A 25,918-nucleotide genomic window follows, 5' to 3' on the forward strand; every position below is an offset into this window, starting at 1 on the left:
ACTACTGAGGAGCTTAATAACTGCTGTTTCTGTACACAGCGTTGAATCTTCCAAGTGCTTCTAGTGTCTGTCAGTTTCTAATTGGCATGTGTAGGCTGCTCTGTGACTGAAGAATTTTCAAACCAGTTTTACACCCTTCAGGAAAAATTCTTTGTGATTGGATGTTTAGTATCTGTCAGGAAACTGGTACTCAAGATGTTGAAGCTACAGTTATTTTATGATAGCACACTTCCCTTGATCTGCTTCCTTTTATTCCAACACTGTTTACCCTTTATTTTATTTCATTTTGTAGCCATACTTATGATGCTCTTGATTTGTTGGTTACACAAATCAATTTTATTAAAATCCAAAGATAACAAGTCTTTAGGTATATTTTGTACCAAATTAAAGACAAAAATTGTGCTTTCATAGTTGCTACAAAGATAAATAATGAAGAAATTTGGTACAAAACAACAAAATACAATATATATACGTATCCATATATATATATATGGATATATAGAGAGAGCTAATAAAATTACCTGAGGAGTGTAATGCTTGTTTTTTTAGTGTGTGTATATCTTTGCAATCTATTTTTATATATATTGACAAAAGAGATTATGAAATATTTAGCCATGCAGAACATGTGACCAGACCAGAGCATGTGTAGGAAGGCTTTTTGGTAATCATTAACTCTACCCTGAAATGACGGACTACAAGTTATGATGTGTGTTATCTACACTTCAATCAGTAATATTAGCAAATCTCCAAATGTTAGCCACATTGGTTTGTCTCCCTTGTACATTCTTTATTCATGATATTACAGTGCTGTAACTGGGTAATCCTTTTTAAACAAAAGATTATTTACAAAACAAAGAGTGTTATTTGTTTTTAGAGCTTTTGTAAATAAAGGCTTCAAATATATTTTCTTACAAAAAAAGTTTAAAAATACAAAGGATTAATTAAATAAAAAATTGTGTTTTTTTTGAAAAGAAAAAAATTGATAAACCACTAGCTAGAGTAACAGAAAAAAGAGAGAAGACTCAAATAAAAGCAGAAAAAAGGAGACATTACAACTGATACCACAGAGATCCAAAAGACCATTAGAGACCATTATGAATAACTATACACTAACAAATTGGAAAACTTAGAGGAAATTGATAAATCGTTGGATACATAAAATGTACCAAGATTGAACCAGGATGAAATAGAAAACCTGAACAGACTAATAGCATTTAATAATATTGAATCAGTAATAAAATTATCCCACAATAACAAAAAAGCCCAGGACCAGACAGCTTTGCTGCTGAGTTCTACCAAACTTATAAAGAAGAACTAACACCAATTCTTCTCAAACTATTCCAAAAATCTGAAGAATAGTAGGGAATTCTTCCTAAGTCATTCCATGAGGCTAGCATTACCCTGATACTGAAACCAGATAAGGACATAATAAAAAATAAAACGACAGGCCAATATCTTTGATGAACACAGATGCAAAAACCTTTGACAAAATACTAGCAAACTGAATTCAACAACACATCAAAAAGATAATATACTATGACCAAGTGGGATTTATCCAAGAAATGCAAGGATGGTTCAATACACACAAATTTGTTGTGTGATACATCATATCAACAAACGAAGGACAGAAACCTTATGATTCTCTCAATAAAAACAGAAAAAGCATTCGATAAAATTCAACACCACTTCCTGATCAAAACTCTCAACAATTCAGGCATACAAGGAACCTACCTGCTATGGTTTTGTTTTGTGTCTCCACTCAAATTTCATGCCAAATTGGAATTCCCAATGTTAGGAGAAGTACCTGGTGGGAGGTGATTGGATCATAGGTGTGAATTTCCCCTTTGCTGTTTTCATGATAGTAAGTGAGATCCAGTTGCTTAGAAGTGTGTAGCACTTCCTTGTTCACTCTCTCCCTCTCCTGCTCTGCCATGGTTAAGAGGTGCTTCCTTTCCCTTTGCCTTCCAACATGGCAGTAAGTTTCCTGAGGCCACCCAGCCATCCTTCCTGTACAACCTGCAGAACTGACTCAATTAAACCTCTTTTCTTCATGGATTATCCAGTCTCAGGTAGTTCTTTATAGTGTGAGAACAGACTAACACTACTTCAACCTAATAAAGGCCATATATAGCAAATCCACAGCTAACATCATACTGAATGGTGGGGCTGGGACTTTGGAGGCTAATGTGGAAGAATTGCTTGAACCCAGGGGTTTGAGGCTGCAGTGAGCTGTGATAACATCACTGTCCTCTATCCTGGGTGACTGAGCAAGTGAGATCTTGTCTCCAAAAAGAAGAAGAGATACAAAATATCCAACAGATATATGAAAATATGCCCCAAAATATTAATCATCAGGGAAATGCAAATCCAAACCACAGTGAGATATTATTTCACCCCAGTTAGAATGATTATTATTACAAAGACAAAAAAAATAACAAATGCTCATGAGGATGTGGAAAAAAGGGAACTCTCATACACTGTTGATAGGAATGTAAATTGGTATAGCCATAATGGAAAAAATATGGAGGTTTCCTAAAAAACTAAAAATTAACTACCCTATGATCCAGCAATCCCACTACTGGGTATTTATCTAAAGGAAAGGAAGTCAGTGTATCAAAGGAATACCCGCACACCCATGTTTATTTCAGCACTGTTCACAATAGCTAAGATAGAGAATCAGTGTTTAAGTGTCCATCAATAGATAAATGGATAATGTGATCTATACATAATAAAATACTATTCATCCATAATAAAAGGTTGAAATTCTGTCATTTGCAACATGGACAGAACTAGAGATCATTATGTTAAGAGAAATAAGCCAAGAACAGAAAGACAGACTTTGTATGCACTCATTCAAATGCGGGAGCTAAAAAAAGTTGATCTTATGGAGGTAGAGAGTAGAATGATGGTTTCCAAAGGCTGGAAAAGGTGGTAGGGAGATGAAGAGAAGTTGTTTAGGGGGTACAAACATATGGTCAGATAGAAGTAATAAATTATTAGTGCTTGGTAGCACAAAATGGTAACTATAGTTAACAACAGTTTATTTTGTATTTCAAAATAGGGAGGAGAGGCTGGGCACGGTGGCTCATGCCTGTAATCCCGACACTTTGGGAGGCCAAGGCAGGCAGATCACCCGAGGTCAGGAATTCAAGACCAGCCTGGCCAACACTAAAAATATAAAAATTAGCTGGGCATGGTCGTGCATGCCTGGAATCACAGCTATTCAGGAGACTGAGGCCAAGAATCACTTGAACTCAGGTGGTGGAGGTTGCAGTGAGCTGAGATGGTGCCACTGCACTTCAGCCTGGGTGACAGAGCAAGACCTTGTCTAAAAAAAAAAAAAGAAAATAGGGAGAAGATTTGAAATGTTCTCAAGACAAACGAATGATAAATGTTTGAGGTGATGGATATTCTAAATACCTTAATTTGATCATTACACATTCATGCATATCTCAAATTATCATATGTACTCCATAAATATGTATAATTTTTATATATCAATAAAAAATAATGTTATCAGTATAGTTTACCCTTTTTAAATTTTAATAAAAATTTCTTTAAGCAAACAAAAGTGTTTTCTTCCATAGCAGTAAAAATGATTCCTGTCTATAACTGTGTAAATGGATTTTGCCCCACAAAGGCTGTGAATCATTGGAGGTCAAATCTTGATATAAACTGATTTTAATATCTTACCAGTTTCCTCTTTATTTAAAGAGTTATATAATGTGTTGATACATGTTTATTTTAAATTTCCATGAGAGTCATGAATTTGCCATTCTGAGACTATCTTAGCACTTTTGGAGATCATCCACTAAGCTGCTCCAGTGACTCTCCTGAAGGAGTCAGGTGAATTGCACTGCATGAGACATGCACCCCATGGGCTGCCTAAGTCCAGGTACATCTTTTGTTAGTTCTCAGAGTGGCTTCCAAGTTGCAATGGAATCTCAACTTCTCTGGTAAGCAAACTTTTAATATCAGCAGAAATTATGTTTTATTGTATGTCAGCTTAAACATAATTTTGAAGGTCTTAGAAACCATAGAAGTAATATTAAAATGAGCGAATAAAAGGGAAATATTGGCTACAAGCATTGAGTACTAAGAACAATTTTAATTTATTTTCTTTTGATTCTTATTTTCATATGCAATAGAGCAGCTATATCTTTTGGTCATTTTTGCCACTTTGAGAAAGTGTAAAAGGATTGGGTGGTGGTAGAAAATTGTGCTTTGTCTATTCACAAGAGCAAAGACTTGGAACCAACCCAAATGTCCATCAATGACAGACTGGATTAAGAAAATGTGGCACATATACACCATGGAATACTATGCAGCCATAAAAAAGGATGAATTCATGTCCTTTGTAGGGACATGGATGCAGCTGGAAACCATCATTCTCAGCAAACTATCACAAGAACAGAAAACCAAACACTGCATGTTCTCATTCATAGGTGGGAATTGAACAATGAGAACACCTGGACACAGGAAGGGGAACATCACACACCGGGGCCTGTCGTGGGGTGGGGGGAGGGGGGAAGGATAGCATTAGGAGATATACCTAATGTAAATGATGAGTTAATGGGTGTAGCACACCAACATGGCACATGTATACATATGTAACAAAGCTGCACATTGTGTACATGTACCCTAGAACTTAAAGTATAATAATAAGAAAAAAGAAAGTTGTGCTTTGTGTATTCAAGATCTTTGATGATCTGCTAAAATCCTTGTATATGACAGAATTTTCCCAATTTTCTGCAAAACAAATTAATTATTTTGATTGAAAGTAATAATAATATAGGTGGCTAAAACTATATCAGAACAATAGTAACAAGGAAAATAACCTGTATGTTTATTTTTCAAATGAAAAGTAATAGTCCTAAAGTAACAGTTCCTTCCAGGCAGAGGAAGAAAGAGCATAATGAAGGACAAAGCTCAAGCAGAATGAACTGCATTTGCCTCAGGCTAAAGCATCTGAGTCTGAAAAGAAATTATGAACTCCACTAAAATTTTGACAAACTTTGGTCAGTTTTGATGGACCTGCTTTCTTGGTTAATTGATTAACGATTTCATTAACAATGTGAAAGGTTATTAATTATCATCCCTGCAATCTGCCTACAGATAAAAAATTCCATGTCTTAGAATAAGTTCCTGTGTCTTTGTTGACTTTATGATTATTTAAAAAAATAGAAGTACTAAGTTTCTGTGGAGCTGTATTATTTTCTTTGGTTTATTTTTTAATATTTTATTATAATTAAGTTAAGTTGCTAAATGTTGCTCCTCAGTCACCCAAGACCCTCTCTACATCAAGTGATCAATTCTCTTCCTACAACCTTCTTGAATTTGCTCTCTCAAGATCAGGCCCTACATTTAGAACAAATAAAAAGTAATATTTTCAGAATATTATTTATACCTAGAACTATTATTAAGATAACCCCGGGGCATGCCCAAGATGGCCAAATAGGAATAGCTCCAGTCTCCAGCTCCCAGCTTGAGCGACACAGAAGATGGGTGATTTCTGCATTTTCAGCTGAGGTACTGGGTTCATCTCACTGGGGCGTGTCAGACAGTTGGTGCTGGTCAGCGAGTGCAGCCCGACCAGCGAGAGCTGAAGCAGGGCGAGGCATCACCTCACCTGGGAAGCACAAAGGGGAAGGGAATTCCTTTTCCTAGTGATGGAAATTGAGACACACAACACCTGGAAAATCGGGTAACTCCCACCCTAATACTGCACTTTTCCAAGGGTCTTAGCAAATGGCACACTAGGAGATTATATCCCACACATGGCCCAGAGGGTCCCACACCCACAGAGCCTCCCTCATTGCTAGCATAGCAGTCTGAGATCTAACTGCAAGGCGGCAGTGAGGCTGGGGGAGGGGTGCCCACCATTGCTGAGGCTTAAGTAGGTAAACAAAGTCGCCAGGAAGCTCGAATTGGGTGGAGCCCACCACGGCTCAAGGAGGCCGGCCTGCATCTGTAGACTCCTCCTTTGGGGACAGGGCATAGCTAAACAAAAAGCAGCAGAAACCTTGGCAGAGGTAAATGCCCCTGTCTGACAGCTTTGAAGAGAGCAGTGGATCTCCCAGCACAGAGGTTGAGATCTGAGAACAGACAGACTGCCTGCTCAAGTGGGTCCCTGACCCCTGAGTAGCCTAACTGGAAGACATCCCCCACTAGGTGCAGACCGACACCTCACACCTCACACCTCACACGGCGGGGTACACCCCTGAGACAAAGCTTCCAGAGCAAGAATCAGACAGCAGCACTCACTGTTCAGCAATGTTCTATCTTCTGCAGCCTCTGCTGCTGATACCCAGGCAAACAGGGTCTGGAGTGGACCTCAACCAAACTCCAGCAGACCTACAGCTGAGGGTCCTGACTGTTAGAAGGAAAACTAACAAACAGAAAGGACACCCACACCAAAACCCCATCAGTACATCACCATCACCAAAGACCAAAGGCAGATAAAACCACAAAGATGGGGAAAAAGCAGTGCAGAAAAGCTGGAAATTCAAAAAATCAGAGCGCATCTCCCCCTCCAAAGGAACACAGCTCATTGCCAGCAACAGAACAAAGCTGGACGGAGAATGACTTTGATGAGTTGAGAGAAGAAGGCTTCAGCTGATGAAACTTCTCAGAGCTAAAGGAGGAACTATGTAACCAGTGCAAAGAAACTAAAAACCTTGAAAAAAGAATGGATGAATGGATAACTAGAATAATCAATGCAGAGAAGACCTTAAAAGAACTGATAGAGATGAAATCCATGACACAAGAACTACGTGACAAATACACAAGCTTCAGTAACCAACTCGATCAACTAGAAGAAAGAGTATCAGCAATTGAAGATCAAATGAATGAAATGAAGTAAGAAGAGAAGTGTAAAGAAAAAAAAGTAAAAAGAAATGAACAAAGCCTCCCAGAAACATGGGATTATGTGAAAAGACCAAATCTACATCTGATTGGTATGCCTGAAAGTGACAGGGAAAATGGAACCAAGTTGGAAAACACTCTGCAGCATATCACCCAGGAGAACTTCCCCAACCTAGTATGGCAGGCCAACATTCAAATTCAGGAAATACAGAGAACGCCACAAAGATACTCTTCAAGAAGAGGAACTCCAAGACACCTAATTGTCAGATTCACCAAAGTTGAAATGAAGGAAAAAATGTTAAGGGCAGCCAGAGAGAAAGGTTGGGTTAGACACAAAGGGAAGCCCATCAGACTAACAGCAGATTCTCGGCAGAAACTCTCCAAGCCAGAAGAGAGTAGGGACTGATATTCAACACCCTTAAAGAAAAGAATTTTCAACCCACAATTTCATATCCAGCCAAATTAAGTTTAATCAGTGAAGGAGAAATAAAATCCTTTACAGACAAGCAAATGCTTAGAGATTTTGTCACCACCAGGCCTGCCCTACAAGAGATCCTGAAGGAAGCACTAAACATGGAAAGGAACAACTGGTACCAACCATTGCAAAAACATGTCAAAATGTAAAATCCATCGATGCTAGGAAGAAACTGCATCAACTAGCGAGCAAAATAACCAGCTAATATCATAATGACAGGATCAAGTTCACACATAACAATATCAACCTTAAATGTAAATGGACTAACTGGTCCAATTAAAACACACAGACTGGAAAATTGGATAAATAGTTAAGACCCATCAGTTTGCTGTATTCAGGAGACCCATCTCACATGCAGAGATACACATAGGCTCAAAATAAAGGGATGGAGGAAGATCTACCAAGCAAATGGAAAACAAAAAAGCAGATATTGAAATCCTACTCTCTGATAAAACAGACTTTAAACCGTCAAAGATCAAAAGAGACAAAGAAGGCCATTACATAATGGTAAAGGGATCAATTCATCAGGAAGAGCTAACTATCCTAAATAAATATGCACCCAATACAGGAGCACCCAGATTCATAAAGCAAGTCCTTAGAGACTTACAAAGAGACTTAGACTCCCATACAATAATAATGGGAGATTTTAACACCCCACTGTCAACATTAGACAGATCAATGAGACAGAAAGTTAACAAGGATATCCAGGAATTGAACTCAGCTCTGCACCAAGCAGACCTAATAGACATCTACAGAACTCTCCACCCCAAATCAACAGAATATACATTCTTCTCAGCACCACATCGCACTTATTCCAAAATTGACCACACAATTGGAAGTCAAGCACTCCTCAGCAAATGTAAAAGAACAGAAATTATAACAAACTGTCTCTCAGACCATGGTGCAATCAAATTAGAACTCAGGACTAAGAAACTCAATCAAAACTGCTCAACTACATGGAAACTGAGCAATCTGCTCTTGAATGACTACTGGGTACAAAACGAAATGAAGGCAGAAATAAAGATGTTCTTTGAAACCAATGAGAACAAAGATACAACATACCAGAATCTCTGGGACACATTTAAAGCAGTGTGTAGAGGGAAATTTATAGCACTAAATGCCCACAAGAGAAAGCAGGAAAGATCTAAAATTGACACCCTAACATCACAATTAATAGAACTAGAGAAGCAAGAGCAAACACATTCAAAAGCTAGCAGAAGGCAAGAAATAACTAAGGTCAGAGCAGAACTGAAGGAGATAGAGACACAAAAAACCCTCCAAAAAATAAATGAATCCAAGAGCTGGTTTTTTGAAAAGATCAACAAAATTGATAGACCACTAGCAAGACTAATAAAGAAGAAAAGAGAGAAGAATCAAGTAGATGCAATAAAAAATGATAAAGGGGATATCACCACTGACCCCACAGAAATACAAACTACCATCAGAGAATACTATAAACACCTCTACGCAAATAAACTAGAAAATCTAGAAGAAATGGATAATTTCCTGGACACTTACACTCTCCCAAGACTAAACCAGGAAGAATCCCTGAATAGACCAATAGTAGGCTCTGAAATTGAGGCAATAATTAATAGCCTACCAACCAAAAAGTCCAGGACCAGACGGATTCACAGTCGAATTCTACCAGAGGTACAAGGAGGAGTTGGCACCATTCCTTCTGAAACCATTCCAATCAATAGAAAAAGTGGGAATCCTCCCTAACTCATTTTACAAGGCCAACATCATCCTGATACTAAAGCCTGATGGAGATACAACAAAAAAAAGAGAATTTCAGACCAATATCCCTGATGAACATCAATGCAAAAATCCTCAATAAAATACTGACAAACTGAATCCAGCAGCACATCAAAAAGCTTATCCACCATGATCAAGTGGGCTTCATCCCTGGGATGCAAGGCTGGTTCAATATACACAAATTAATAAAGGTAATCCAGCATATAAACAGAACCAAAGACAAAAACCACATGATTATCTCAATAGATGCAGAAAAGGCCTTCGACAAAATTCAACAGCCCTTCATGCTAAAAACTCTCAATAAATTCAGTATTGATGGAATGTATCTCAAAATAATAAGAGCTATTTATGAAAAACCCACAGCCAGTATCATACTGAATGGGCAAAACCTGGAAGCATTCCCTTTGAAAACTGGCACAAGACAGGGATGCCCTCTCTCACCACTCCTATTCAACATAGTGTTGGAAGTTCTGGCTAGGGCAATCAGGCAAGAGAAAGAAATCAAAGGTATTCAGTTAGGAAAAGAAGAAGTCAAATTGTCCCTCTTTGCAGATGACATGATTGTATATTTAGAAAACCCCATTGTCTCAACCCAATATCTCCTTAAGCTGATAAGCAACTTCAGCAAAGTCTCAGGATACAAAATCACTGTGCAAAAATCACAAGCATTCCTATACACAAATAACAGAGAGCCCAATCATGAATGAACTCCCATTCACAATAGCTTCAAAGAGAATAAAATACCTAGGAATCCAACTTACAAGGGATGTGAAGGACCTCTTCAAGGAGAACTACAAACCACTGCTCAGTGAAATAAAAGAGGACACAAACAAATGGAAGAACATACCATGCTCATGGATAGGAAGAATCAATATCGTGAAAATGGCCATACTGCCCAAGGTAATTTATAGATTCAATGCCATCCCCATTAAGCTACCAATGACTTTCTTCACAGAATTGGAAAAAACTGCTTAAAAGTTCATATGGAACCAAAAAAGACCCCGCATTGCCAAGACAATCCTAAGCAAAAAGAACAAAGCTGGAGGCATCATGCTACCTGACTTCAAACTATACTACAAGGCTACAGTAACCAAAACAGCATGGTGCTGGAACCAAAACAGAGATATAGACCAATGGAACAGAATAGAGCCCTCAGAAATAATACCACACATCTACAGCCATCTGATCTTTGACAAACCTGAGAGAAACAAGAAATGGGGAAAGGATTCCCTATTTAATAAATGGTGCTGGGAAAATTGGCTAGCCATAAGTAAAAAGCTGAAACTGGATCCTTTCCTTACTCCTTATATGAAAATTAATTCAAGTTGGATTAGAGACTTAAATGTTAGACCTAAAACCATAAAAACCCTAGAAGAAAACCTAGGTAATACCATTCAGGACATAGGCATGGGCAAGGACTTCATGTCTAAAACACCAAAAGCAACGGCAACAAAAGACAAAATTGACAAATGGGATCTAATTAAACTAAAGAACTTCTGCACTGCAAAAGAAACTACCATCAGAGCGAACAGGCAACCTACAGAATGGGAGAAAATTTTTGCAATCTACTCATCTGACAAAGGGCTAATATCCAGAACCTATAAAGAACTCAATCAAATTTACAAGAAAAAAACAAACAACCCCATCAAAAAGTGGGCAAAGGATATGAGCAGACACTTCCCAAAAGATGACATTCATACAGTGAACAGACACATGAAAAAATGCTCATCATCACTGGCCATCAGAGAAATGCAAATCAAAACCACAATGAGATACCATCTCACACCAGTTAGAATGGCAATCATTAAAAAAACAGGAAACAACAGGTGCTGGAGAGGATGCAGAGAAATAGGAACACTTTTACACTGTTGGTGGTACTGTAAACTAGTTCAACCATTGTGGAAAACAGTGTGGTGATTCCTCAAAGATCTAGAACTAGAAATACCATTTGACCCAGCCATCACATTACTGGGGATATACCCAAAGGATTATAAGTCATGCTGCTATAAAGACACATGCACACGTGTGCTTATTGTGGCACTATTCACAATAGCAAAGACTTGGAATCAACCCAAATGTCCATCAATGACAGACTGGATTAAGAAAATGTGGCACATATACACCATGGAATACTATGCAGCCATAAAAAAGGATGAGTTCGTGTCCTTTGTAGGAGCATGGATGCAGCTGGAAACCATCATTCTCAGCAAACTATCGCAAGAACAGAAAACCAAATACCGCATGTTCTCACTCATAGGTGGGAATTGAACAATGAGATCACTTGGACACAGGAAGGGGAACATCACACACTGGGTCCTATTGTGGGGAGGGACATGGGGGGGAAGGATAGCATTAGGAGATATACCTAATGTAAATGACGAGTTAATGGGTGCAGCACACCAACATGGCACATGTATACATATGTATCAAACCTGCACATTGTGCACATGTACCCTAGAACTTAAAGTATAATAATAATAAAAAAAAAATGCTGGTGAGGATGTGGAGAAAAGGGAACAGGTACACTGTTGGTGGGAATATAAATTAGTACAACCACTGTGGAGAACATTTGGAAGTTCCTCAAAAAAACTTAAATAGAGCTACTATATGATCCAGCAATATACTGCTAGGTATATACCCCAAAGGAAAGAAATTAGTATATCAAAGAGTTATCTGTACTCCCATGTTTATTGAAGCAGTGTTCACAATAGCCAAGATTTGGAAGCAACCTAAGTGTCCATCAACATATGAATAAAGAAAATATGGTGGTTAATCACAATGGAGTACCATTCCGTCAAAAGAAAGAATAAGATCCTGTTATTTGCAACAACATTGTTGGAACTGGAGGTCATTATGTTAAATGAAATAAGCCAGGAACAGAAAGATAAACTTTGCATGTTCTCACTGATTTGTGGGAGGTAAAAATTAAAACAATTAAACTCAGAGAGAGTATAAGGATGGTTACCAGAGGCTGCAAAGGGTAGTGGGGTAGGTAGGCGGGAAGTCAGGATGGTTAATGGGTACAAAAAAAATAGAAAGAATGAATAAGATCTAGTATTTGTTAGCATAACAGTGTCACTATAGTCAAAAATAAATGTACATTTAAAAATAACTAGAAGAGTATAATTGGATTGTTTGTAACACAAAGGATAAATGCTTGAGGTGGTAGATACATTTACCCTGATGTGATTATTATGCACTGCATGCCTGTATCAAAATACCTCAAGTAACCCACACATATTTACACCTGTTGTATACCCACAAAAATTAGAAATTAAAATTTTAAAATTTTAAAAACCAAAAAAAAAAAAAAGGATAACCCCAAGGGCCCATGGAAAATAGCCATAATTCTTTTATTTTACCTTATAACTAAGAGTGATGTTAGAAATAATTAGGTTCATTTGGCATGCTTCATATTTCTTAACCAGCTCAGCATTTATTGTAAGAGCTGCAGAGGAGCCTGGGTGAGGTGCCTCACACCTGTAATCCCAGCACTTTGGGAGACTGAGGCAGGTAGATCACCTGAGGTCAGGAGTTTGACCACTCTGGCCAACACAGTGAAATCGCCTCTCTACTAAAAATACAAAAATTAGCCAGGCATGGTGGTGGATACCTGTAGTCCTGGCTACTCAGGAGGCTGAGGCAGGAAAATCTCTTGAACCTGGAAGATGGAGGTTGCAGTTGGCTGCCGAGATCACGCCAGCCTGGGCAACAGAGCAGGACTCTGTCTCAAAAAAAAAAAAAAAAAAAAAAAAAAAAAAAAGTCGGGTGCAGTGGCTCATGCTTGTAATCCTAATCCTAGCACTTTGGGAGGCCAAGGCGGGCAAATCACCTCAGGTCAGGAGTTCGAGACAAGCCTGGCCAACATGGTGAAATCCCATCTCTACCAAAAATACAAAAAATTAGCCAGGTGTGGTGACTCAAGGCTGTAATCCCAGCTACTTGGGAGGCTGAGGCAGGACAATCACTTGAACTCAGGAGGCAGAGGTTGCGGTGAGCTGAGATGGTGCCACTGCACTCCAGCCTGGGTGACAGTGCAAGACTCTGTCTCAAAAAAAAAAAAAACAACAAAAAAAAAAAAACTGCAGAGGAAGAATTATTAAATCATAGAAAACACTTAGCCCTCCCTGAATTAAGTTTGAATAGGTGAAATATTGTTAACAAAACTATTTCAAAAACAATATGCTTTATGTGAAGGCCCTGGAGATTTTTCAGTGTGTTCACTATGTTTTTATCCTCAAGGAAAAATGTTGATCAAATGTATATAAAATAGTTATAGGCCAGGCATGGGACTCACACCTGTAATCCCAGCACTTTGGGAGGCTAAGACAAGAGGATTGCTTGAGTCCAGGAACTGAAGAACAGCCTGGGGAATATGGTGAGACACCATCTCTACAAAAAAATAATAATTAGCCAAGTATGGTGGCTCGCGCCTTTTTTCCCAGCTACTCAGGAGACTGAGGTGGGAAGATTGCTTGAGTACAGGAGGTTGAGACCACAGTGAGCTGGGATTATGCCACTCCACTTCAACTTGGGTGACAGAGTGAGACCCTGTCTCAAAAAAAAAAAAAAAAAAAAAAAAAAAGTTCTGTATTGTACCCCAATGGGGAATTTTACTTTCCTTTCTTATGATATAATTGGCCTCATCCTTCTAGTGTTTATCATCTACAAATACTTTTTGTTTTACTCTGATTCTTGCCAAACAGCTAAAAGGCTTTTAGAAGCTGTGTTTTCAACTAAGGAAAGTTTCAGAGCCCCATGGAAAGGTTTGCATCAATAATTTTCAACTATTGATATTTGATATGGTTTGGCTCTGTCCCCACCCAAATCTCATCTTGTAGCTCCCATAATTCTCACCTGTTGTGGGAGGGACCCAGTGAGAGACAACTGAATCATAGGGGTGGGACTTTCCTGTGGTGTTCTCATGATAGTGAATAAGTCTCACGAGAACTGATAGTTTTAAAAACAGGAGTTTCTGTGCACAAGCTCTCTCTCTTTGCCTGCCACCATCCATGTGAGATTTGACTTGCTCCTCCTTGCCTTCCTCAATGATTGTGAGGCCTCCCCAGCCATGTGGAACTGTAAGTCCATTAAACCTCTTTCTTTTCTCAGTCTTGGCTATGTCTTTATCAGTAGCATGAAAACAGACTAATATAGTAAATTGGTACCAGGAGTGGGGTGGTGCTGAAAAGATTTCTGAAAATGTGGAAGCGACTTTGGAACTGGGTAACAGGCAGAGGTTGGAACAGTATGGAGGAAGAGAGAAAAATGTGGAAAGTTTGGAACTTCCTAGAGACTCAATGAATGGCTTTGACAAAAATGCTAATGGTGATATGAACAATATGGACCAGGCTGAGGAGGTCTCAGATGGAGATGAGGAACCTGTTGGGAACTGGAGTAAAGGTGACTGTTGCTATGTTTTAGCAAAGAGACTGGTGGCATTTTGCCCCTGCCCGAGAGATTTGTGAAACTTTGAACTTGAGAGAGATGATTTCGGGCATCTGGCAGAAGAAATTTCTAAGCAGCAAAGCATTCGAGAGGTGACTTTGGGTGCTGTTAAAAACATTCAGTTTTATAAGGGAAGCAGAGCATTAAAGTTTGGAAAGTTCACAGCCTGACGATACAATAGAAAATAAAAACCCATTTTTTGAAGAGAAACTCAAGCCTGCTGCATAAATTTCCATAAGCAATGAGTTAATTAATGAATGTTAATCCCCAAGCAATGGGGAAAATGTCTCCAGGCATGTCAGAGGTCTTCACAGCAGCCCCTCCCATCACAGGCTTGGAGGCCTAGGAGAAAAAGATGGCTTCCCAGGCCGGGCCCAGGGTCCCTCTGTTGTGTGCAGTCTAGGGACTTGGTGATCTGCATTGCAGCCACTCCAGCTGTGACTAAAAGGGGCCAAGGTACAGCTCGGGCTGTTGCTTCAGAGGGTGGGAGCCCCAAGCCATGGCAGCTTCCATGTGGTGTTGAGCCTGTAAGGGCAAAGAAGTCAATAATTGAGGTTTGGGAACCTCCACCAAGATTTCAGAGGATGTATGGAAATGCCTGGATGCCCAGGCAAAAGTTTACTGCAGTGGTTGGGCCCTCATGGAAAACCTCTGCTAGAGCAGTATGGGAGGGAAATGTGGGGTCAGAGCCCTCAAGCAAGTCGCTACTGAGGCACCACCTAGTGGAGTTTCGAGAACTGGGCCACCGTCCCCCAGACCCCAGAATGGTAGATCCACTGACAGTTTGCACTGTGCACCTGAAAAAGCCACAGACACACAATGCCAACCCATGAAAGCAGCCAGGAGGAGGGCTATAACCTGCAAAGTCACATGGTCGAAGTTGCCCAAGACCATACAAAACCACCTCTTGCATCAGCGTAGCCTGGATGTGAGACATGGAGTCAAAGGCACTTTAAAATTTGACTGCTGGGTTGGTTTTTGGACTTGCATGGGGCCTGTAGCCCCTTTGATTTGACTAATTCCTCTCATTTGGAATGGCTGTATTTACCCAATGCCTGTACCCCCACTGTATCTAGGAAGTAACTAACTTGCTTTTGATTTTACAGGTTCATAGGTGGAAGGCACTTGCGTTGTCTCAGAAGAGACTTTGGACTGTGGACTTGTGAGTTAATGCTGGAATGTGTTAAGACTTCAGGGCACTGTTGAGAAGGCATGATTGGTTTCGAAATGTGAGGACATGACATTTGGGAGGGGCTGAGGCAGAATGATATGGTTTGACTCTGTGTCCCCACCAAAATCTCATCTTGTAGCTCCCATAATTCCCACGTGTTGTGAGAGGGGCCTGGTAGGAGATAACTGAATCATAGGGTCGGCACTTTCCTATGCTGTTCTCATAATAATGAATAATTCTCACGAGATCTGATGGTTTAAAAAATGGGAGTTTCTGTGCACAAACTCTCTTCTCTTATCTGCCACCATATGAGATGTGCCTTTCACCTTTTGCCATGATTGCAAGGCCTCCTCAGCCACATGGATGGTACTGTGAGTCCATTAAACCTCTTTTTTCTTTAAATTGACCAGTCTTGGGTATGTCTTTATCAGCAGTATGAAAACAGAGTAATACAATATTTCAAAGAATAGATTCTTGAATACATAATTCCAAGATTACACTGCTTAGAGAACCTCAGACTCTACCAGTGGGCTAAGCAGAATTTCCATGGCTAGTTTTACTCAGGAAGCAAACAGCTTTATGAAGGCAAACTACTACTAATGGAAAACCCAGTAGCAAAGAGTTAATGACATTATTACATTAAGTCTCCCTTTCTCCAGGTTTTTTTTTTTTATCTTTACTGAATTTTTTGTTTTGTTTTTGGCCAAACAAACTTTTTGATCAAAAAGTTATTCTCCACTGGTAGCAGCAATAATTGAGAATTTGGTTTTATGCACTCACAATTTGGGTTATTTTTCTGGATAGAGGACCGACATCTGTTCTCTTTTGAGAGAGATGACAATCCCATTTGACACCCTTTTCCTTTATTTGTCCACTTTTATCTGAAATCAACTAAGTATTTGAGGCACACTGAGAAGAAAAAGAGATTTTTTATATCTGTAATTGTGACATTTTTGTTTTGGTGTCTATTTTTTGTTACTCTCTAGAAAGCATTTATTAACACTTAATTTTCTTTCTGTATTCTGGAAAATAAACATAATACACAAAATGCAACAAAATGCCCTCTTCCCATTTCAAATAAATATAATTTGCTCTTGCAAAAAGAGGTAATAATCTGTGTAATTCACCACAGTATATGTGTTAGTCCGTTTTCACACTGCTATTATAAAAATACCTGAGACTGGGTAATGTATGAAGAAAAGAGGTTTAACTGACTCACAGTTTCACAGGCTTAACAGGAAGCATTGCTGGGAGGCCTCAGGAAACTTACAATCATGGCAGCAGGAGAAGGGGAAGCAAGCATGTCTTACCATGGCAGAGCAGGAGAGAGAAAGTACGTGAGGGTGTAAGTGCCACACACTTTAAAAAAATCTGATGTTGTCAGAATTCACTCACTATCACGAGAACAAAAGGGAAGTCCACCCCCATGATTCAATCACCTCCCAGCAGGCTCTTCCTCCAACACTTGGGGATTACAACTTGACATGAGATCTGGGTGGGGGCATAGAGCCAAACCATATCAACATACTATCAGGGAAATAAGGATAATCTCTAGTTAAATGGTCACTTATTTTAATGACTCTCACAAGCATTTTTTTTCTGGAGAAAAAGAACACCATTGTCTGTGGGATTATATTGACTTGGAGACTGTTGCTTCTTGTTTGGAGAAGGCAAATATAAACTCTCTTAAAAAGCATTTAGTGTCCACCAGGCACAGTGGTTCATACCTGTAATCTCAGCTCTTTGGGAAGCCAAGATGGGAGGATCACTTGCGGCCAGGAGTTTGAGATTACAGTGAGCTCTGATTTTTATGCCACTGCACTCTACCTGAGTGACAGAGGGAGACACTATCTTTAAATATATGTAATAAATTTAAAATGCATGTGTGTGTTTAGTGTCAAAAAGAATCTTAGTTTGGGAGAAAAATAGCATCCAGGTATTTGCTAAATCAACTAAATTGTGTGATAACTTTCATGTTAATACTTCCTAGAGACCAGACCACATTCTGAATAATGAATCCTGTGTATCACACTGGTAATTTTCAAAATTAGTGGTTAAGTATTTGAATTCACAGTTATGCATGTACTATTATATAAACCCAAAACAGAATTTTAAAACTCCGTTGACAGAAAAGGCTAAAAATAATGGTGCTATACAGGACAAATTTATCTTTTTTACAATTGTTATTATTAACATTATAAGAACCGAAATCTATTGAATTATAAAGACTTTACACAGGCTTATAAATGCATATGTCCCTGATTACTTTAAGACAATGTATTAGTTTGCTCTTACAAGTGGTAAGAATATTTTAGTAACCAGCAAAAATCACATGTAGGTATTCACATTCACCAATCTTAAAAGTTTTCTTTTGTGTAATCTATTCACACTCAAAAGCATATATCACCAAGTAATAAAAGTCATTATTACTGTTTGCCTTCTTATGTTAGCAGTTGATTGGTACTTTATATACTACCTGGTAGAAGTAAATCAACATTTACTGTAGTTCCAGTCCCACCATATGTGGCTTATCTACATGGATGCAGAAATGTTGATCAAACCATGCTACCTCAAAACATAACTGTGTTCTGTAAAAAATCTTACACAGGCTATAAAGTGGGTATTACATCTGTCCTAAGCATTATAAAGGGCATCAATTAGTGTCCAGCTGGTGACATAACATAATAACTTTTTTCTTCATTTATAAGGGTAGAAAATTATATGCCCAGGCATTCTTTTATAGCAACATGTTTATTTCTACAAATTTCTGAAACAGTTAAGTGTGTACTCAAAAATTCACAAGTCCAATAAAACAAGTTTGTAGTTTCCTTCTTTGGCATTCTTAGTGTTTACTCCATTTCAAAGGGTGTATTAAAGTTGTTTGCCAAGGATATATGTTCAAAGATCCTTGACAGGCTTGGTTTCGACAGTTTTACTGAGTGACATGGGTTGCTGAGAGGAGCTTCAGGAATATCATTTGGTCTGTCTCAGGCTCCCTTCTCTCATAATACAGAGCCCAGAGCTAAGTCGTGGTGAGAATCATGGCCAGGTTTATGTCACTTTAATGGAAATTCCCAGAAACCTTAGCGCCTGTGATTGTTTGGTTCCTTTCAAAAGGAAACATTTTTCTTCCCACAATCCTCTTGATAAAGGTCACTGAGATCTTCCTGGTGGGTTTGTTTGGAACATCCTGGGAATTCTCTAGCATAGCAGGATTCTGGGGGCTAGTCCGTCTCTGTCATTTCCAACTAGTCATTGAAACATACCACTCCACAACACTTAAACTCCCACTGAAAATCTTCCAACCATGAGTAAGCCACTGGTATCCAGGTAAGTCATATTTGCCACTCTGACTTTCAAAGTGACTACATCTAACCACTGTACTGGAATCATACACTTCTCTTCATATGTCCAAATGCCACTAGCCAGATCTGCACAAAAAATGACAAGTAAACTTCCAAAGTACCACGCAAGCAGCACAGGATTTTTTCTCTGTTCCACAATATCCTGACATCCCCACAATAATAAGGAAAAGAGCAAATAGCAATCATGACCAGGTGAGTCATAGGAAAGTAGGTCAAGATATCCTCTCCTCCACCTTGTTTCTACAGTTAAAGTCAGAACATTATTAGGTAGTCCCTCATCTAAGCAAAAACTGCCAACACGCTGATGAACATTAACCAAAAAAGCAAATTGAGGGCAGAGAGCAGGCAGTGCATGGAATCTTCTCTGGCCATTATGAGCCCCAGGAGGGAGAAGCCCCCCTCCTCTCACCAGATTATATCCTCATTGTCAAAACAGCAGCAATCATCAGCCCTGGGTTTCATGCCCTACTTCAATCAGACAGTTGGGGTGCATGGCAGAGGCTCATGGGGGCAAGAATGCTTCTCCTGGATTTCTGTTTATTCTTGAAGGTGAAAGTGCTCTGTGTGTCTTTATATGTCTAATTCAGAAAGGCCTTTATCTCTTGTTGTAAGAGTGTGCAATGATTTTCTATCTTTGGAAGGCTCAAGGTCTCCATGAGTTTGCAGTCAAGTCACTGGCCAGGGCTGCAGTCTCATATGAAATCTCAACTGGGGAAGAATCCACTACCAAACTCACTCATGTGGTTGTCAGATGGACTCAGTTCATCATGGACTATTAGGCAGTGGTCTTCAGTTTCTCACTGGCTGTTGGCCAAAAGCCTCTCTCACTTTCTTGCTACATGAGCCTCTCCATAGGGCAGGTCACAACATGGCAGAAGGCTTCCCTCAGAATGCGTGAGCCAGGGAGTGAGAGAGAGCACCCAAGAAGGAAGTCACAGTCTTTTTGAACCTAATATCAGAAGTGACACCCCATCACTTCTGCCATAGATGATTCATTAGAAGTAAGTCAATACATGAGCTCACACTCAAGAAGAGAACATTACACAAAGGTGTGAATACCAGGAGTCAGGATCACTGTTGATCATTAGAGGCTGCCTACCCCAGACCTCAAAGAGCATTTATATATGTGGATTATAACTGTCAGTATTATCCACATTGGAAATTAAAACTAAGACATTTTTAATATTCTCATTTATTGATTGATTCATTAAAGATAGCAATGATAAATCCATTGCACGTTAACATAAATAACATTTTAGTATTATTATATTGTTTTTTGGCCTCATGGACTACTGAGAGAGAACTGCTCTTTAAGTGTCAATTTGTTTCAGAATATGAAAGCACATAATGCAAGTCAAAACTTATAAAGTTAAATTTATTTGCTTTGGTTTAATATACCCACATACGAAATAAAAGCTATGAAATGTGTTAAAATTATAGCAAAATTCACTGAATGTTGATAGGTTTACTTCTTGCTTTACTAACAAATGCATTTATTTGCCTATAACATGAAAGACTGTTCCTTATCTTCTTTATAATCTACCTATATTAAAGGTTCTGGGTCTTACCAAAATAATTTTCTGAACTTTATATTGACTTTATCAAGACTTTTATTAAAAATAACAACAACCAAACGAAGATTCTTCACTTACAGAATAACTAAGTTGTTTTTCAATTCATGTCACCTTCTATGTTTACTTTTAAATATTGTATTGTCTTTTTGATTAAATACTTAGCCAAGTACAGTTTCTCAGTTACCCGGGAGACTATCTTAGCCCAGTGTCCAAATTTCCTCTTACAAATTCTTTTTGTAGCTAGTCAAAATTGGATTCTAAATACAGAAAAAAAAATAAAACTTTCAGGATCTCTCTTATACCTAAAACTATTTTTCTAGTTCCTTGGAAAATCACAAAGATTTATTCTTTTAGCTTATAAAAAGAAAGATATTAGAAATAATTAGTTTTTTTTTTTTCTTTTTGAGATGGAGTCTTGCTCTGTTGCCAGGCTGGAGTGCAGTGGCAAAATCTTGGCTCACTGCAACCTCTGCCTCCCGGGTTCAAGTGATTCTCCTGCCTCAGCCTCCTGGGTAGCTGGGACTATAAGCATGTGCCACCAAACCCAGCTAATATTTTTTGTATTTTTGGTAGAGACGGGGTTTCACCAGGTTGGCCAGGATGGTCTTGGTCTCTTGACCTCATGATCCTCCCAAAGTGCTGGGATTACAGGCGTGAGCCACCATGCCCAGCCAGAAATAATTAGATTTATTTGATGTCCGTCTACTATAACAGTTACATGGAAAGAGTTGTCAAATCAGAAAAGACACCCAATCTGCCCTAGGCTAAATTTGCATAGGTAAATGCATAGGTAAAATGATATGCAAATGCATACATTTGCATAGGTAAAATGATGTTTGTATAAATATTTCCAAAATTATATATTATATGAGAACTCCCTGGATATTTCTCAATATTCCTTGCTACTGTAATATAATTTTTTCTCTTTTTTATTGTTATTATACTTTAAGTTCTAAGGTACATGTGCAGAACATGCAGGTTTGTTACATAGGTATACATGTGCCATGTTGGTTTGCTGTACCCATCGACTCGTATTTACATTAGGTGTTTCTCCTAATGCTATCCCTCCCCCAGCCCCCATCCCACGACAGGTCCCAGTGTGTGATATTCCCCTCCCTGTGTCCATGTGTTCTCATTGTTCAATGAGAACACATGGACACATGTGTTATGAATGAGAACAAGTGGTTTGGTTTTCTGTCCTTGTGATATTTTACTGAGAATGATGGTTCCATCTTCATCCATGTCCCTGCAAAGGACATGAACTCATCCTTTTTTATGGCTGCATAGTATTCCATGGTGTGTATGTGCTACATTTTCTTTATCCAGTCTATTATTGATGGACATTTGGGTTGGTTCTAAGTCTTTGCTATTGTGAATAGTGCTACAATAAACATACGTGTGCATGTGTCTTCACAGTCGCATGAGTTATAATCCTTTGGGTGTATACTCAGTAATGGCATTGCTGGGTCAAATAGTATTTCTATTTCTAGATCCTTGAGGAATTGCCACACTGTTTTCCATAATGGTTGAACTAATTTACACTCCCACCAACAGTGTAAAAGCATTCCTATTTCTCCACATCCTCTCCAGCATCTGTTGTTTCCTGACTTTTTAATGATCACCATTCTAACTGGCATAAGATGGTATCTCATTGTGATTTTGATTTGCATTTCTCTGATGATCAGTGATGATGAGAATTTTTTGATATGTCTGTTGTCTGCATAAATGTCTTCTTTTGAGAAGTGTCTGTTCATATCCTTTGCCCACTTTTTGATGGGGTTGTTTATTCTTATATTGTAAATTTGTTTAAGTTCTTTGTAGATTCTGGATATTAGCCCTTTGTCAGATGAGTAGATTGCAAAAATTTTCTTCCATTCTGTAGGGTGTCTGTTCATTCTGATGATAATTTCTTTTGCTCTGAAGAAGCTCTTTAGTTTTAGATCTCATTTGTGAATTTTGGCTTTTGTTGCCATTGCTTTTGTTATGTTAGTCATGAAGTCTTTGCCCATGCCTATGTCCTGAATGGTATTGCCTAGGTTTACTTCTTGGGTTTTTACGGTTTTAGGTCTTACATTTAAGTATTTAATCCATCTTGAATTAATTTTTGTATAAGGCATAAGGAAGCAATCCAGTTTCAGGTTTCTACATTTGACTAGCCAGTTTTCCCAGCACCATTTATTAAATAGGGAATCCTTTCCCCATTCCTTGTTTTTGTCAGATTTGTCAAAGATCAGATGGCTGTAGATGTGTGGTGTTATGTCTGAAGCCTCTGTTCTGTTCCATTGGTCTATCTCTCTGTTTTGGTAGACAGTACCATGCTGTTTTGATTACAGTAGCCTTATAGTATAGTTTGAAGTCAGGTAGTGTGGTGCCTCCAGCTTTGTTCTTTTTGCTTAGGATTGTCTTGGCTATGTGGGCTCTTTTTTGGTTCTATATGAAATTTAAAGTAGTTTTTTTCCAAATCTGTGAAGAAAGTCTGTGGTAGCTTGATGTGGATAGCATTGAATCTATGAATTACCTTGGGCGGTATGGCCATTTTCATGATATTGATTCTTCCTATCCATGAGCATGGAATGTTCTTCCATTTGTTTGTGTCCTCTTTTATTTCGTTGAGCAGTGGTTTCTAGTTCTCCTTGAAGACGTCCTTCACATCCCTTGTAAGTTGGATTCCTGGGTATTTTATTCTCTTTGAAGCAATTGTGAATGGGAGTTCACTCATGATTTAGCTCTCTGTTTGTTATTTGTGTATAGGAATGCTTGTGATTTTTGCACATTGATTTTGTATCCTGAGACTTTGCTGAAGTTGCTTATCAGCTTAAAGAGATTTTGGGTTGAGATGATGGAGTTTTCTAAATATACAATCATGTCATCTGCAAACAAAGACAATTCGACTTCCTATTTTCCTAATTGAATACATTTTATTGCTTTTTCTTGCCTGATTGCCCTGGCCAGAACTTCTAATACTATGTTGAATAGGAGTGGTGAGAGAGGGCATCCTTGTCTTGTGCCAATTTTCAAAGGCAATGCTTCCAGGTTTTGCCCATTTGGTATGATATTGGCTGTGTGTGTACCATAAATAGCTCTTATTATTTTGAGATACATTCCATTAATACCTAGTTTATTGAGAGTTTTTAGCATGAAAGGCTGGTTGAATTTTGTCAAAGGCCTTTTCTGCATCTATTGAGATAATCATGTGTTTCTGTCATTGGTTCTGTTTATGTGATGGATTACCTTTATTGATTAGCATATGTTGAACCAGTCTTGCATCCCAGGGATGAAGAAAACTTGATAATGGTGGACAAGCTTTTTGATGTGCTGTGAGGTGTCTCCCAGTCAGGCTACCTGGGCAGCAGGGACCCACTTGAAGAGGTAGTCTATCTGTTATTGGAGCTTGAATGCTGTGCTGGGAGAACCATGCTCTCTTCAGAGCTGTCAGGCAGGGACATTTAAGTCTGCAGAAGCTGTCTGCTGTCTTTCATTCAGATATGCCCTACCCCCAGAGGTATAATCTAGAGAGGCAGTAGGCCTTGCTGAGCTGCGGTGGGCTCCACCCAGTTCAAGGTTCCCTGCTGCTTTGTTTACACTGTGAGCATAGAACCACCTACTGAAGCCTCAGCAATGGCAGACACCCCTGCCCTCTCCAGCATCTGAGGTGGATCTCAGGCTGCTGCACTAGCAGCAAGCAAGCCTCTGTGGGCTTGGGATTTGCTGAGCCAGGCACTGGAGGAAATCTCCTGGTCTGCCAGTTGCGAAAACCATGGGAAAAACACAGTATTTGAACAGGAGTGTACTGTTCCTCCAGGTACAGTCACTCATGGTTTCCCTTGGCTAGGAAAGGGAAATTCCCCTGACCTCTTGTGCTTCCTGGGTAAGGCAATGTCAAGCCCTGCTGTGGCTCACCCTCTGTGGGCTGCACCCAGTATCCAACCAGTCTCAATGAGATGAACCAGGTACCTCAGTTGGGAATGCAGAAATCACCCATCTTCTGCGTCAATCTCGCTGTGAGCTGTAGACTGGAGCTGTCCTATTCAGCCATCTTGGAAGTGACCTGTAATAGGATGTTTTACCCTCAGAATAACACCAATCAAAAGTCTAATGATATAGCTCTGCTGCCTTTTCCTATATTTGTCAGAGTCCTAGAGGTAATTTGTCTGATATTAGGTCAACCTTATCTGTAATAATTTTATATATTATTGAAATATTTAATTGGCCACAATCTTACTTCTTTAATTTGAGTAAAGCATCTTCTAGGCCAGTGGCTCTCAAGTTAGGATGCAGATCAGACTATTCTTGGAGTTTTAAAAAAATATAAATGTCTAGCCCTGCCCCTACTCCATACTTACTGAATCTTTTTAATTAATATTCTCAGAAAAAAAAATGACGTCTCAGGATAATTACATGTTGACCTCAAGATTTTTAAAATTTTTACATGCCTTGAAAGAACCAAATTTCCTCAACAGTTGCATTTTTTATTTTATGAAACATTCATCAGAACTTTTAGGTTTGAAAATTATTAGTTATAAAATAGACCAAGCACAGTGGTTCATGATTATAATTCCAGCACTTTCGGAGCATGAGATGGGCGAATCACTTGAGGTCAGGAGTTGGAGACCAGCCTGGCCAACATGATGAAACCTCATCTCTACTAAAAACACAAAATTAGCCGGGCGTGGTGGCACATGCCTATAATCCCAGCTACTTGGGAGGTTAAGTATGAGAATCGCTTGAGTCTGGGAGGCAGAGGCTGCAGTGAGCTGAGATTGCACCACTGCACTCCAGCCTGGGCAACAGAATGAAATTATGTCTCAAAAAAAAAAAAAGTTATAAAATAACTGCAGCCATTAAGCCTCTGTTATGCAAGTGAATGGAGGCAACCCAAATGAAAACAAGCAAAGCCTATTTATCCTGAGCTTGCTATAGCAAAGGAGTCAGCCACCACCACTTGCATTTTGACAGAGACTCAAAGGCAGAGGAGTGGGAGAGCTTTATAGTGGGAAGAGGGAAGGCTTCAAGAGTGCCCTGACTAAAGGCTGTTGCCCTGGGGAAGTTGTAGGTGGGCCAGCTGGAAGTGGGGAATCCTGTGTGATTCGTCTGGGGAACATACTTGGCTTTTTCTGGTTGGTTCTAAAATTGGTAGCAGGGGTGAAAATTAGGGAAACTATCAGTTATGAATCAAGTCCTGGCCATTTGAGGACAGTTGCTTCCAGGGCTATCATTTGATTTATTGGACTGGTTGCTACAGAAAGTAGGTTGCTTCTCAGGCTGG

The 25,918-nt window shown here is 39.1% G+C and overlaps 1 protein-coding gene and 1 pseudogene across 3 annotated transcripts in view; both read right to left on the minus strand.

Moving 5' to 3' along the window:
- Window positions 1-25,918, minus strand: part of NGF (nerve growth factor) — a 1,213,865-nt gene that overhangs the window by 266,288 nt on the left and 921,659 nt on the right. The window lies entirely within an intron of this gene.
- On the minus strand, window positions 18,563-19,450 carry LOC126930750 (tetraspanin-12-like; annotated as a pseudogene).

This window comes from Macaca thibetana, chromosome 1 (assembly GCF_024542745.1).
Source record: "Macaca thibetana thibetana isolate TM-01 chromosome 1, ASM2454274v1, whole genome shotgun sequence".
NCBI lineage: Eukaryota > Metazoa > Chordata > Mammalia > Primates > Cercopithecidae > Macaca > Macaca thibetana.